The sequence below is a fragment of the Lepeophtheirus salmonis genome, chromosome 4, assembly GCF_016086655.4.
Source record: "Lepeophtheirus salmonis chromosome 4, UVic_Lsal_1.4, whole genome shotgun sequence".
Taxonomy (NCBI): Eukaryota; Metazoa; Arthropoda; class Copepoda; order Siphonostomatoida; family Caligidae; genus Lepeophtheirus; species Lepeophtheirus salmonis.
Genome location: NC_052134.2, coordinates 37,008,215 through 37,021,183, shown reverse-complemented (window position 1 = coordinate 37,021,183; position 12,969 = coordinate 37,008,215).

Here is a 12,969-nt window from a genome sequence, read left to right as displayed (position 1 = left end):
ATATATTATGATTTATATATGATGGTTAGGGTGAGGCTGGCACCCCATAAATTTTGTCGAATAACGTATAATCTTTTTTGGTCTTAGGGCTCTTACCCCTTGGTTGGGTTTCCCCAAGTCTCTGAAAAATAAATAAGGCACACCTCATTGGCAGGGACAGCCGGCAAATTGGGCTACTGAAAAATTTCGACGTCTTACCGTGCAATGTGCTCTATAGATGTATTCACGCACATTTTCTACCCAGATCTTATCCCATTCCTCCTGGTATTTTTGCATCCTTTTCATTTATTTTTTTGGAGGAGTGCGAGTTGAATGGGTGCTTGAAGACTGGACCCCAACGTAGAACAGTGTCAGAGTCACTCCCAGCTATGCTTCTTCGGTTTTTTGTTTAATATCTTATGCATGCACAACAATACCTCCTCGGTCAATGGGATGAGCTTCTTTTGTGTCATCGTACACGTGTGAGAATATGCTGTTAGTTCATTGGTCACAGAGCTGGCCATGGTTTACCGTAAAATTTAATATAAAGATAACTGTTTTTCATTTTCCAGTGGCATTTGACTGACCATTTCTAAAAAGTTACAGTATTACGGGACAAAGTGCATTCCGTTTCTCCTCAATATGGGACGGGTGCTCTTTTTCTAAATATGAGACAATTTTGTTTTTTAGGGACTGTTGTCAACCCTACCACTTGGGTGACTATCATCGAGTGAGTAACCCCGTCCTTCTACCCCCTATTACAATCAAACGTAACCATACAACCAAACATTTCGTTTTTTGACAATTATTCAAACTTAATAATTTTATTTAACTTTACAACGTGGGTATGAGTGATGTATCGGACTTCTCTTGACGTCATCACTTGTCACTGCTATTTAGTTAAACTCTACTATTAATAATAAACATAATTTATTATTTCATTTCGGATCTGATAAACCTTCTGTCCAATTTATGCTACGAAGAGTCAAGGAAGTTTCCCTAGTCCTCAACACTCTTTAAACATAATACTAATCGTGGACCCTCATAGGTAACATTTTATAACAAAAATAAAATGGGAGGTTCTTAGACCATATGTACAATCTAATTAATTCTTAATTCAATACATCATTGTTCGTTTCATTTTTCAAAAATCATTTTTTCTTCCTGTTGTAATCTATTTAAAGATGGAAAAGCTTGTCTCTTTGGAAGCAACTGTCAAAGACAAAGTATAGTCTATCCTGAGAGCTACCCAAATATTTAGGTAAAGTTCTAACAGTATATCATTTCTTATAAATAAGCAGTAAAGAGGGAGTGAAGATTTGATTGGTCCCCTAAACCTCGAGATTTAATTAATTAGAAATGCCCTCTACTTATCTTTTCATATAACCAAATAGAAAAACTATCCTCCAAGACTCAAGGATTCAAGTCCCTTTATTTATTTTGTCTATGTTTCTCTAAGAAAAGGGGTATCCCAGACCTTCAAATGAATAATGTCACCTTTACATGAAAATATTTATTGATCATTTTTGCGTCTCCTAATTAGTAATTACATTTTGATTCGAACTCAAAAGAATATATTTTTTAACAAAAGATTACGCATCCTGTAATACCGAATCGGAATGAAAACTATATCGGACCAGAAGTGTGCTACCATTTTCGCTTATTGCTTAATAATGACGTTATATTTGGTTCTAGGATATTTTGCCCTGGAAACCTAGAATTATGGCTGACATATATTTTCTCAATTGAAGGTTTAAAAGATTCCACTTGAAGTCATTTGTTACGCATTTTTGCACTCATTACCGTGAAATTTAATTCAATTTTAATATATTTTAAATAGAAAATATCAAACGTTACTTTTGCACCTTTTTATCAGCCCGAGGAACTACTGGTAGATCTCCACATTCACCTTAAGACTATATGATGGCTATATTGACATCGATTTATTTTAAAAGAAAGTGTTGATCCTCCTTTTGATTGGATTTCGATGTTTTCGAAGAGTTTTCTCAAACTATAAAATGACCGTTCCAAAGAAAAGTAAATGATGATTTAAATGACCTGTACACAGTATAAGTAAGCAGCTAAAATCATCCCCATTTCTCTCGTTTTGATCTTTTAATATGAATCAATTGTTTTAACAATTTCCAAGAAAACTGTACAAGTACTTAGAATATCTAATAATAATATATTTTCATCCCTGAATAAGCTAATTCAAATAAACTTAACAAAGATGAAAATTATATAGAATCCGAATCTTTGCTATTTATTTTTTTAGACTTATTGTTGTCGATATCTTTTAAATACAGTCCTTAAAGGGTTCATTAGTTTGTTTGTTTTCTTCCAAACAAAATATATTCCCGTTGCAAGATTAATGTCAACTCTTGGATCAATATATATTTTTAACTTGTATTGATCCAATATTTATATCAACTATGAACCTTGTACTTCATAATTTTGTAATACATATATGGATTCACATTGATGGTTTGGTCAGACTTTATTTCAGCCTTCTAACAGGCAGGAAGTCGGTATTTCCCTTTCTTTTTTTCCCAACAACTCGACTCGGAAAACAGCCAAAAGTGTTGAAGCCCTTATCAACATTATAAACAGGCGTCCACAATCTTAGCACTTTTTTTTACCGTTACTACACGAAGGAGGTCAGATTCTTCTTAGTTTTTTTTCTTGCTCTTCCATCCTTCACAATAGAAACTAATATATTGTTGTAAATGAAAAGAAGACGCTTACAGCTTTACTTAGAGGTACTTCTTCATCCGTTACAACTAATAAAAGTAGAAAAAATATACTCTTTAAAATTTTGTAACGAGTGTTTACGCATCCTTTGCACAAAAATTTCCTTGCCTGATTTTCTTCCAATATTTCGGCAAAGGTTATTCAAGTCGTGAAGAAAAATTTAATCGTTTTCAAATAATGTATCATTTTTTTGGGTCTAATTCTATAGATCTACTTTTTTTATGGTCTCGTGTGAGGGAGCACAATTCATATTTCTTGGATCAATTTTAGATGATGTTTTCATTGCTTTTATTTGATAGAGTACAGAGACATCTGAAACACATTGAAAATATAAAAAGTACTTACTTCTACATGCATATAAATTGAGTAATACACCAGAACTCAGCCATATAAGTCACACATGACGTCATTAACAGTTCATCTATAAAATCGGTCCAAACTTTAATTTTAATTAAGTATGATCAAGGGACAATTTTTTTTGTGGAACTGATCTTCTTTAAAGAACTGAACTAATATGGTCCAATAAAAATTATAATAGTTCCAGACCAAAATCCAATACTAATTTTTACATTATTTTGATAAATTATAATGGAGGTACAAATATGTAGCTCTAGAATATTCGTTCTTAACTTGGTCTTGCAGTTTAACACTAGCTACTTAACAAAAGTATTTTTTTAAATTGAAAAATACGATTTTTCTCAGGAATATTTCAATCTATTTATAGACATTATGGGGTTAAATCATTTTTTTTTTCTTCATCAAAGATAGTTAGTTTTTTATTTAATTTTGAATTATACATCTATTAATAGGGAGTGGGGGTGTTAAAATCAAATTACAGTTTAGTCCAACTTTTCGGATTCAAAAGGATCTTTTAAGCACTCTGGAAAAAGAAATCTGCCCATTCTTTCCCAAAATAACTTTTTCATGCGTTTTTTTAAATCTATTTTCATAGTAATATGAAGAAACTTGCGAATGTTGTGACCCTTAAAGCCTTTTTATGCTTAAAACAATAGTTTTATAACATTTTAAGTTAATAAAATACAGTTTAAGGGTCATATAAAAGACCAAATGTCACAAAAAGGTCAAGTAATTATAAATTTTTATTTTAGTGTGTGTACTAGAGTGTACAAATTTTAGGGTGACCTGTAAAATTCGATCTTTTGTTGTATTATGAGGAAAAAATTATGTTTGTAAAGTTTCAGTCTTCAATGAATTTTTTTACCTCTATAGCCATTTAAAAATGACTTTTTAACAACATTCTCTATTTGTAAATGGATTCAGAAGTATCAATTTATGTTGCTGAACTTCGGAAGTCTGAATTATAAATTTATGTTGTTGAATTTCAAAAGCTTCATTAAAGTTGATTTTCTCAAGTGATAAATAAGTATATAATCTTTATTTTTCATTTGAAGAAAAGCAAATTGTAGCCCAAAGAAATACTTTGGATACTCAAACCATCAGAACTACTGTACATCCACAAATATTTGATTTAAAAAAATAGTACTTAAAGTGAAGGAACTTTATTTTGATTTGAAAATAATAAATCCTTGAGATATTCTAGATATTTTTTAGCCAGCCAGTCTTTTAATTAATTCAAACATAATTTTAAAAGTAATTGCTCTTCTTAAACTAACCGATTGATTCCATCGACCGAGAACTTATGCCTTTGTATTTGAAGGGTTTGATAAGATTTATCATATCCAACCAAAAAAAAGTTCATTAATGTATTAAATGATTTCTTAGACAAAACAATGAAAGCATCAATAAATACAATTTCAATTGTCCATGATGGCAATCTCCATATGAAGTTCAAATTATTATGCAATGGCAACTTATGTTTGATGTTATTATAGTTCTCCTGGAAAATGAAAGCTGAATAAAAATAAACTGGAAACAATTAATCATTCTGAAACATGCTTCAAGTGTTATATTTTATAAAACTGTTAATATTAAGATTAAGATATTTCCAATCGTAAATGAAAAGTATAATCTAAATAAGTCGGAATTCATTGTATTGTGCTATGAAATGGTGTTTCTGACCGTACATATAATACATCTTCACACGTAATTAATCTGGATGCAATCTAGAAAAAGAATTTATATATAGCTACATCAATCTAAAAATATACATTAAGAATATTAAAAATACTCGTTATGGTATTTGCATGGAAGTTTGACATACTTCAGCAATTTTGAATTATTTTTCTACGACATTCATTTTTTATTTCTTCTCTTACTTCATAAACAGTTTCTCCTATTATCTGTTATCAACTATGTATACACATGTTTTTGGCACTCGACTTAAGAGTAATTTTTATTTTCTATTTTTGAGCTCTGATACTTATTTGATTCGATTTGAAGGTCGATAAAGTATCCAAAGTATTTTGTTGGGCTACTATTTGTTTGTTTTTATCAAAATGAAAAATGAGGATTATATTCTTATGTACCACATGAGAAAATGAACTTTTATGAAGCTTTTGAAATTCGACAACATAACTTTAAAATTCAAACTTCTGATATTCAGCAACATAAATTGAAACTCCTGAATCCCTTTACAAATATAGAATGTAGTTAAATAAAGTCATTCTCAAAGCGCTATAGAGGTCAAAAAAGGCTATTTGAAGACTGAAACTTTACAAAATATTAATTTTTCATTAAAATACAACAGAAAACCAAATAAACATATCATCCTAAAAATTAGACACCCTAGTACACACGCAAAAATAAAAATTTAGAATAATTTGATCTTTTTGTAACCTTTGACCTTTTATATGACCTTAAAATTGTACTTTATCAACTGAAAATATTATATAACTATTGCTTCAACCATAAAAAGGCTTGAATGATCATGACATTTCCCAGTTTATTCTTGTTACTTTGAAAATAGATTAAAAAATACGCATTCGTGGTTGAAAAAGTAATTTAAGGGGTAAGGGGGTGGGTTTGGCTGGATTTGTTTTCCAGAGTCCTTAGAAGATCATTTGGCATCCACGTAGAGTTAATTTGCTCATTTTCATGAATTAACCCCCCTCTCTCTCTAATATTAATTAGTTGAATTAATTTTATATAAATAAATAATTATTTGTTTGGGATGGTACATTTAATCATAATGATTGTATGTATAGGGGTGGTCTGAAAAGTTTCCCACCTTACAAAAATAAAGGACATTTTTTCTTATTTGATTTTCAACAATGTCTCCTTGTAACTCTACGCTCTTCTCTGTAACCCGTCAAAATAGTACTCAGCGTTTTTCTCTGCAAGTCAATTGTTCATCAGGCACTTTTTTTTTTTTGCTTAATAAGTTACTCTGAGGTGGATTGACTTAGACGCGCCAAATTTTAAGAAAATCAGCCTTTATATGTCTGTTATAGTTTGAATCTATTTTAAGGTTACGTGTTCGAAAAAGATTATTTAATGACCGCTCAATACTCGATTTTGTTCAATGTCACAATAAATTTAAAAAAATATCATCTCACTTAAATGACAGTTACATAACAACTACCTCTACAAAATGAAGAAACTTCGCTGAGTAACTGTCTACAGATGTGATTCACTTTTATCTACTAGTGTTACTATCTTCACATAGACGTCGGAAACTTTTCAGACCACTCTCGTATATTAAAACATTGCTAAAATATATTTTACAGACACAAATATGTTCATTTATTAATGAACGGAAGCAGAACCGCCCTTGATCAATAAATGTACACATAGATACATATTTAAAGATCACAACATCCTGGATAGCGGAAGAAGGAAAAGAAAAAGGGGTGTGTGTGAATCAGTATCCATAAATAATAAATGTATACCCTGTATACTGATAGATAGAGATGTAAACAAGACCTTTATTAATTATATTTAAATCAAGATTCATAGTGACAAGATCAGAGATACTGTGTTCATACAAATTTCATTGAAAGCACGCTAATTTTTTTTTCGTAATAAGTATAGGTGGTGAAACAAAGTAATGAGACCATCTAAAAATACAGTTTTAAATAGGTGATATTGATTAAATGTTAAAGTTCCGATTATTTCTGAATTACTTAGATTCAAAGCCTTTGAATGATGTACATGTACAACTTTACAGTTGACCCCGTCTAGTTATGGGATAGACCTTACATTTGAATTATTGAAAAATTTCCTTTTAAAAAGGTTAATTTTGATTTGATTTGTGGTCAATTTAGTTTTATAACATTTATTAAGGAATTTTCATACATTTGGCTGGTTAGGTTGGGTTGACTATAGATTACAAAAATATAATGGGAAAAAATTGAATCGCTTATGCGTTCATATCTATCAATTTTTTTGGATATAAAGCAGCTATAAACTTGTTTTAATTCCCTCACATGTAAATTGTTCATCATATTAGTATATATTATTAGTTAAAACTAATAAAAAATTCAACCCCCCCCGGAATATTATTGTAATCTATATTTAACACAACCTAACTAGCTTATTTTATGAAAATTTCGTAATAAATATTAAAAAATAAATTAACCGAAAATCAATCTTACTCTTTGAGAAAACTTTTAAATCCTTGAAACATTTTTGATTGATTCTTAAAAACATTTTGAAGTACTTTTTTTATGAAAGGAATATTTTTGGAATAACCCGTTTTTCATTTATACTTTACAATAGTACTCGATATTTCCGTAGTTATTAGGCGTCGACGAAAAATAATATAGAAGATCACTTCCTAAGAAATCCTGAGGGTCATTTTCCGTTTTACTGATACTTCGATACTCAATACTTAGATGTTCTCTACTCAAGAATAAAATAATAATAATAACAGCTTGATAAATCTTTTTAACATTTTTGATGTGATGAGCAAAGCGGTACTAGAGACTGAAGTACTCCTTAACGCTTACAAGATTTTATTCAGTTTTACAAAGCCTTTATATATAATTCTATACTCAGTCTTTTTTTTAATATGACAACAAAGGTTGTTGGCAACCTTTTCTATTTTTTAAAGCTGTAATCTATTTTCAGTATTATTTTGATATTAAGACATTTAAGTATAAAGTGTATCTACTACGATTGTGTCCCCTCATGAAATACAGAGAGCAACACTGAGGATTTCTGTGCGAATTATCTTCTATGTTAATAAATCAAATCCATAATATTGAAGCAAAATTTGGCTGTTTGTCAACCGCTAATAAATCCAAGCAATGCCATTTACTACCACTAGTACATATATTGAAAGGCAAATGAGAAAAATTGAAAATATAGCATAAATCTTTCAACACCAGATGGCGTTACCTTTATCACAACAGTGCCCTCATATAAAACTTATATATATTCTATATTCAGTGAACGTGATTAGCTACTTCAGTTTTTCTCTTTCTTTTTTCCTTTTCAAGTTTATCGACTCAGTTCGATCCTGAAGGACTGAATTTAAGCCGATTCAAAAAAATTTGGAAATAGTTGAAGTGCGTAACTTGATATGATTAGAAATGGGAATCAAATAAAGAATATTGAAAGAGTTGCCTTTCTTAATTGATTTGCCGCGATGAAATTTGATATTGGAAAAAAATGTGTGTTTTTTTTTTAAAAAATAATTAATTAGAATTTTTTGCAATGATTTAAATATCCTAAATTAATAAAATAAAAATGATGTACTTAATTGTTTTGTTAAAAAAAAACGTGAGCTAAAAAATAGGCCCGTTTTTTTTTCTAAAAAAATAAAAAGATTTGAAATTATTTGGTTATTTTTGGACAATGCATAAAAATTGGACAATATTCAATTTTTTAGATGATTTAAAATAATATGATGAGCCTAAAAAAATTTGAAGAATATGAAATAGAAACGTTTTAATAAAAAAATTTGTTGTTAATCTTGCTTAAATGAATGATTTTAATAGAATTTAACAGTTGTATGCTAATGCTTAACATAAATAAATGTATATTAATTAATAGTATAAAAGAGCACAGATGGTCGTCGCTTCATTATTTTATGATTTTAAAGGGGAAGATAATTATGTTTTTATTAATTATATATATATTTATATTCAAAAAGGAGTATGCTCTTAAAATACATATAAGAATATTTGAGTGGATAACATATTTGTGATAGTTACTTCTTCCTAAGGGCGTTCATTCATTCCAACAAAAAATTTGTACTTAATTAGCCTGCAAATTATTTCACTATTTATATCATTTTTTAAAAATCCAATGTTATTTGTATACCAACAATTTATGTCGTCGTTTACAGGCTGCAAAATAATATAATAATATACTTGATTTTTCGTGACGAACTTAATTGATAGGGAATCTAACTATCTACATAATATGTTGGCAAGTAAAAAAACAATATACCTATGTATCGTATTTAACAGTCACTATCACATGCACCAAAAAGGGCTTGGCTGTAGGGACCCAAAGGTGTCAAAAAAGGGTTCAAAAGACTCATTCAAAAGAGTCTTGCAACAGAGAAGATGGGTTTCTTTTATTGTGTGAACAGTCTGGGGTAAAACGCCCATATCTCTTCCATGGAACCTCATGGACTTGAGATGATTGTCCTCGTCTGTTTTCTTTTACTCCTCCGGGTCCAGTTTAGCCTTTTTGATAGAGCCTTTCTTCCTCTCCAAAGTTTCGAACTTGCTGACTGGTTAGACAGTGATCTGGGAGTGAGCTAATGAAATTTCGTCAATCACATTCAAGAGTCATTTTTTCGATGTGTACGTAAGCTAGAGAGCTCAAGTTAGTTTTGTTTTGTAATTAATTACTTATACTTTAACATATAAAATATGAATTCCTTTCAATCCCTCAACCTTCCGTAACTATTAAATTAGTAAGTGTTTGTAGTTTCATGGACAACCCGGTATTGCACCAGTTGCATGAGTAAATAGTGTTATTATGTAACATTGTGACGGTACTAGGAAAACTCCCCTTAGGGAAAATTGCACGTGGAGGATTGCCCTGAAGAAAGTTGCTCATATTTTGTTCAAACTTATGATAAATAATAACACATTATAAATTCGTCTAATATTATTTTTACTAAAAACCACCACCAATACATCCAAGGAATCCATCTAATACATAAAAAATAGTCCAAGCCTTCGGGCTGTGCAGGGCAGTTGAGTTTTGCTGTGTTACATTTCTTCTTTCTTCTGTATTCTTTATGAAGAGAGAAAAAATAAAGAAACATTTGCTAAAATAATTTCGCCTGATCATCGTCATGTAAAACGCATTCATAATCTACTCAGTCCAGAAGAAAATGAACTGCCAGTGCCTTTGAACCAAGTCTTACTACATGTCTTGGCACATAACCAGAACCTTTCGAAGGAGTTTTTCCAGCTACTAAGTTCTTATATTTATGTTTCTCAAATAAAAGTCCCCCAAAAGATCATTCATATATGAGTAGCTTCCTTAGTTCATTACACTGTTCTTTATACCAGTTCAAAATATTTTGTAAGCTATTTATTAATAAATCAGTCTAATATTTCAGTAAGTTAATCGGATTGAGTAAAGTTAGCAGTATTTTGCCATAAAATCAAACATTATAACTATTTTTGACCTTGATAGTATCATTGACTAGTGTAATTCAATACTTCGTTGCCAAATTCTACAAACATTTTCTATAAAAAAGGAACCTGTTGTGAAGATTACCTTTGATACTAACATACTTATGTCCGTCATCTTTTAAGAGAACGACGTATAAGTTAAAATAAATTCTAACAACATTTAGGCTCATTTTTAAGGATTTGATATTTGAATTAATTGGGTTTCCCCCTTCAATTGGTGAATTAATTAGAAAAAAGGTTTCAAATCATGATTTAATAGAGTAGGCCTTTGGTTTTGACATAATTATTTGCAACGACAATTCCAGGGTAAAAAGAAAAAGAACTGAAATAATTTATAAATGGCTATTTACCTTTAAAAAAGTCAAATTAATTTTCTATTAGTCTTGTTTGAGTAACTGTGTTTAGCATTAATATGCATTATTTAATTTATAACTGGGAGAAAATAAAAAGAAAACCAAATTAATTCACTTTTTATTGAAATGGAACATATGAGTACCAATATGTGAATAGACGATGAAATAATTCCTTCCAATTGGCACATATATATACTTACTAATTAAAAGATCAGCCTAAAAAAGTTAAATGCTATGACATATTATTTTTTTTCTTGTCCATAGCTTACTTAGAGGTAGAGTAAATAGACCAATTTATGGCGGTAGATGCACCTGAGGTCTACCGCCATTCCTTGCAATGTCAACAATGGTGCAAGACGCTATATAGGCCAGTTTTCTTATAAATAATTCAGTGATGGATAAAATAAGGAATAGTACGTTACTACTTCCCTTGTAAAATTTTCGTTCAAAATGTTATTTCTGCTTATATCCACATTTGTTTGAAATGGAACATCTATGTTTCAATGACCCTTTTAGTGTTTAAAAAAAATACCTGAAATGAGAAAAAACCCTATCATGATTAAAGTCCAAGTTGAGTTTTGTAGCTTCTTACCCACTTGTCATACATTCCGTCAAACACAAATACGCTCTTATATACTAAATTTATTCATTTCATTCAACTCACTAGAGAGTATACATAAATTCAGAAATAACCTATAAACACTACTCTGCTCACATAATTCCATAGGAAGCTCGTACTCTTGGAGATATAACCCTAAATCTTTGCTCACAATTCCAAGCTGAGTCTCAAGTCCATGAATAATTTCATTTATTCAAGCTCAAATTTTTAAGTTATATTCAATGAAAAAATTCAATTGACTAAGAAATTTTCCTGCTGTAAATATATTATGATTATTTACAATGTTTAGGGTTCCATTAAGATTGTAGAGTAGAGTATATATACCTTATTGAATAAATTGAAACGTTTTTGAAAAAATGTGTTGTACGAGATGACCTTAAATCCATTCGAGTATCAAATCTTAGCTTTTGAGTATTCTACCTTCAGAAGAGACGACTGAGCCAATATTAATCATATTCTCAAATGATGGGTTCTTCTTGAAAATATCTTTCAGCTTGAGGGCAAAACTTGGGTATGGCCAGGCTCTCACGTACCTTCTTAATGATGAACACAATTTGATAAGAGACAATCTTTCCTCGAGATGAGTGATGGTCTCCTATAGGACCTTATAGTATGACTTTATTAAGGCGAGGTTTTGGGCAAGAGATGCATTATTAAAAACTTTTTGGACTCCTCAATGGGCCTGCTCTCGTGTCCGGCATTTGCTGAATAAACACCTTAACGTTGAAGAAGTTTTCAATTAGTAGACGCCTATCCAATATCTTGGTGCTACCAAGCTCCTTAATGAGGACTGAGAGTTCCACAGTATTTGACATATACAAATACTGTGCAATGTAATACTGAATAAAACACAGTATATACAATTTTGACCCATAATACCATTTTTCTTTCCTAACTAAAATAGCCTGTATCACGTCAAAAACAGCCTTAGAAGCCTCAAATTTTGCATATGTCATTTTTTTTATTGTTTCTAGCATGAAAGATATTTTTTTAGGGGTAATTTTTTTTTTTACTGAAATCAGGAGAGTCTAATACATTTATTCTCTAAAAATGAGCTGTTTTAAGGAGTTAAATCATGATTTATGTGTATGATGTATTGAAAAACCAACTTTATTCAAAAATTGCATATTTGAGACAAATACACATATCTCTATCGTAACAATTATTTTCTCATAGTCATAAATAATAACTGATCTGTGACTTGACTGATTGTAAAACAACATCCATCTCCGGGGTCATAAAAATTGTGCATTTTTTATTTATAAACACGCCTATAGAGTATATATACATAAAATAACATTTATATAGGTGTATGAGTATACAAACAATCTTTTGGAGATTGGTCGTTGTAAATTAATTATGTACGTACATACATTATAATAAATCAATGTGGAGATGACAACGCTTTTTATTAAGGATAAACACACGTCCATGGATTTCATTCACATTTCCGACAATTGGGCTTCTAGAGCGTGATGCATATTTGACATCTAAATTACCAGAACAGAATGGACAAAAACAAAATTGCGCTTGATTGGCTGTTACAGTATCAGTACTAATAACACCATTAACATTTTCAGCTGTTGTCTCGAGTTTTCGCCTTTATCGAAAAAAACTGTAAAATATTGCGTATTCTCTCTTTCTTAGTCTCCATTTTTGACGACCGTCCAAGAAAATATGGACTCAAAACAATCTCAAAACCTTCCCAAAAGTTTTTTAAATCGAAATTTTATCTTTCTAGCGC